The sequence below is a fragment of the Otolemur garnettii genome, unplaced genomic scaffold (assembly GCF_000181295.1).
Source record: "Otolemur garnettii isolate 467f Iridium unplaced genomic scaffold, OtoGar3 scaffold00108, whole genome shotgun sequence".
Classification (NCBI taxonomy): Eukaryota; Metazoa; Chordata; class Mammalia; order Primates; family Galagidae; genus Otolemur; species Otolemur garnettii.
Window position 1 is genome coordinate 4,398,943 of NW_003852503.1, and position 3,896 is coordinate 4,402,838.

The following is a 3,896-nucleotide window of genomic DNA, read 5'->3' on the forward strand; positions in this document are numbered from 1 at the left end:
GAAAAAAAAAAAAAAACCACCACCACCTTGGTTTCTGTTAGATGTCACATGACACATGACAGTTTAATGCGGTTTTAAGTCATACTAAATTCAGCTGAGGTTTGGAGCTGGGTCACAGGTTTATCAGTCAAAATTTAAACTTGGGGTAAATCTAAATTTAGAACTAAACAAAGAATTCAGACTTCCTGGAAAGAGGGGGAGGGGATCCTAGTCTTATTCAGTTCTGACATCTAACTCAGAGATTTACCAAGAAGGAAAGCAGAAGGATTTTGAGGTACAAGAGGGGAGTTTTTGTTGACATACAAAACTAGGTTTAAGGCAATGATTCGGTTAAAAATGAAACAATGTCAGAAATCTACGCTTTGGAATTTTTACTGGTGACAACTATATGAAGACAAGAACAACAATAACTGAGTCAATGTAGTCATACAGGATTAAAATCTAAAAGTAACCAATTGTCATTCCTCTATTGAAAGTACAAATTTAAAAAGTCAAAAACATTTCAGCTATCTGTCTCATTTCAGCAGGAATTTTCTGCATGGCTACACTTAATTGCTTAACCCTAATCTGACAAGTGAAATAGTATCTGTGGACCAACACACTTCAATACACAAACCACTCCCAAGAATGCTATCCACAAAGGGCTTTATCAAGGTCAAGTTCTGTACAGCCCTCATCTGAAATCAAATTTCCATTCAAGAAATTAGTAGGTTTCCGTAACAGACCTGAGTCTATTCTGCCCCTAACTAGCCAGAAAAGTGTGGGCAAATCACTTTCGCCTAGAGCCTCAGGTTTTACCAAAAAAAAAATAAAAATAAATTAAAGAGGAGGCAGGAGAAGGGACAGGGAGGGAGGCAGAGAGGGAGGGAGAAAGGGAAAGGAAAGAAAGAAAAAAAGAATTGAAGAACTCTATGGTCTGGTCCAGTTTTGACATGGAGTTCTGAGATACATTTTGTAAAACACCCAGGCCAATTTTCAGAGAAAGGGACAGAAATACAAAGTACCCACAGTGAAAAGAAATGCCCGCCCTTACTTCCTTTTAAATGCCAGGGTCACTGGCCAGTAATGCGGATCAGCTCATTTGGATATGCCGATTAGTATTTTTAGAGTCCTCTTCTCTGAATCCTAATTCCCTAGCAGAATGGAGCAAACAGTGGCCCATTTACAAACAAATAATAGAACAGATATTTGTAAATGGCAGATACAACTCTGTGACCTCGGGAACTCCTGAGTTTCAGCTTTTTGCTCTTAGTTTTGCCAAAGAATGGAAGAGTACTTAGATGGCCATTGCAGCTCAAAAGTCCTGGGCGGGCTCCTCTCCAGGCGCGAGAGCAGGAGCGCCAGGCGGGCCCACCTGGCTCCGGGCCTGGGAGCGGGCGTGGCTGGCGGCGAGCGGCAGACTCGGGCGTCGCGCAGGGCGGGCGATGGCACCTCCGCGCGGGCGTGCCTGCCACCGCCGGCCGCGCCCGGCCCGGGAGCCCGGAGCCAGACCGTTATCCCGGCAGCCCGCGGCCCCGCGGAGGGCGGCCGCGGGCGCCCAGAGGCAGGAGGCCCTGTCCCCTCCCGGGGCCAGGCAGAGCGTCTACCCGCCTCCTTCCCCACCTGTGGGCCACCGGTCCGCGCCCACCCCGGCCGGGCGGCTGACGCCGCGCTGTTACCTAGCGGAGCGCACCAGGAACCCTCGGGCGCCTGGGCGCCCACAGCTCGGGGCCTGGATCGCGGCAACAGGAAGCAGCGCAGCGAGCGGGAGAGGGCGAGGCTGCGACGGCGGCGGCGGCAGCGAAGCCGGGGGTCTGGGGGCACCTGCTGGCCGGGAGGACGGAGCGCAGAGCCAGAGCGGGGCGCTGGACGCTCGGAAAGCCGGGAGGGTCCTCCTTCTTCTGGCGGCGCGGGGTGGGGGGGTGGTGAGAGGGATCTACTGGTGACGTGAGACCTGCAGGCTGTTATCTTGTTTATCTGTTGTCTGTTGGTTTAAATTAATATCCATTCCTCCTCTCCCCACGATGGAACAGCCTAGCCAACAACTATTTATTGAACACCTACTAAGTGCATACACCCTAAGCAGGCACTGTAGGAGATGTAAAACATCATTCCTGCCCTGGTACTTGAATCTGTATTGTGAAACAAGCACACAAATAACTGATAACCAGGAAAGTGGCAGGGTCACTGAGAATTATGTTACAGTATTCTGAATTTCAGCCCTGTCGCTAACTTGGCAGGGAAGCATAGGCTTAAGGGTAAACCTTGCTTAGTATGCCTTTGGGCAAGTTACTTAACTTTTCCGTTTCTCCCTTTTCTCAGAATGGCGATAAGTAATAAAACCCAGTTCATAAGGTTACTGGGAGAATTTGAAAAGATTACATATATAAGTGCTTAGAACATGGGTTGGCACATAGAAGTCACTATATAAATGTCAACTACTGTTTTGTTTCACGTTGGGTTTATTTTAATACCAAGCATCGTAAGCTTGAAGAGAAGTATGGAGGCTTAAATGGGATAAATAGGGTGTCTGGCTTAGTTGGCAATGATCAGGTGCTGAGGAACCCAGACATTCTCAGAAAGAGAAAATCGTTAGCAGATGTGTGTTTAGACAATATCTGGGGAATGGTAAATATTCTAGTTATTGTCATTTATCTTGCCAATTCCTCAAAGGTGAGGATGACACTTTTCATCTTTGTTTCCATAGTATATGATATGAGACAGGTGCGATAATGTTTGTTGGTTGAATTAGTGGGACGTGAGCCTGGAAAACTATACTGGAAGCATATTGTAGTTCCTAAAGCTTGTCAGTCATCTATACCACTTAGAAAGTGTTTTCAAACTACACTGTGCAGGCTGTACCTTGAATATTGTGATTTAGTACATCTGGTATGGAGCCCAGGAATATGCATTTTTTTAAACCCTACCCAGGAATCATTCAGATAATCAGTCACATTCTACCACTGCTGTTAGAGGCCTTAAATGCCTCTGTTGCCAGTCTGTGGTGCCAGAATGAGGCATGTTACTATGTAAATAAGAGAAATCCCATGTTATAGAGCTAGGGAATCATGTTATTGTGCTCTCCAAGCCTTTGCTACTTAGGGTATGGTCTACAAACTAGCAAAATCTGCACCACCTGGGAGTTTGTTAGAAACATGGACTCCCAGACCCCATCCCAGATCTACTAAGTCTGAATTTGCATTTTTTTTTTGAGACAAAGTCTCACTCTGTGGCCTAGGCTAGAGTGCCATGGTATAGGCCCAGCTTACAACCACCTGAAACCCCTGGGTTCAAGTGATCCTCCTGCCTCAACTTCTCAAGGAGCTGGGACTACAGGTGCCCACTACAATGGCCAGCTAATTATTCTGTTTTTTAAGTAGAGATAGGGGTCTCGCTCTTGCTTAGGCTGATCTTGAACTCTTGAGCTCAAGCAATCCTCCTGCCTCAGCCTCCCAGAGTGCCAGGATTACAGGTGTGAGCCACCTTGTTGGGCCTAGAATCTACATTTTAACAAAATTCTCATTGATTTGTGCACATTTGGACAGTGGTCTTTATTCTTGATAGCACAGTAGAGTCACCTAAAAAGCTTTTGAAAATTCCAATGCCAGCTGAGCCCAGGAGTTTGAGACCAGCCTGGGCAACACAGTGAGACCGTACCTCTATGAAATTTTTTTTTTAATTTAGATATTGTGTCATGTGCCTACAGCCCCATCTACTCCAGAGAGTTGGTAGAGCTCAGGAGTTTGAGGTTGCAATGAGCTTTGGTCATACTTCTACATTTCAGCATGAGTGACAAGTTGAGATCATGTCTAAAAAAAGACAAAAAAAAAAACTAACATTCAGACCACATGCCAAGCAAAGTAAATCAGAACCTCTGTAATGGATATCAATCATTTTTAAAACTCCCTGTGTAATTC

The 3,896-nt window shown here is 46.1% G+C and overlaps 1 protein-coding gene across 2 annotated transcripts in view; it reads right to left on the reverse strand.

Annotated features, from left to right (window-relative positions):
- TMEM136 (transmembrane protein 136) overlaps window positions 1-1,731 on the reverse strand; it is a 5,710-nt gene extending 3,979 nt beyond the window's left edge. Inside the window, exon 1 of one of the 2 annotated variants that reach the window (XM_003796805.3) lies at window positions 1,659-1,731. The gene's annotated coding sequence lies outside the window, so the exon portion shown is untranslated. The remainder of the gene's footprint in view (window positions 1-1,658) is intronic. The other variant, XM_003796806.2, reaches the window with a different exon arrangement.
- Window positions 1,732-3,896: the final 2,165 nt, after the last annotated feature.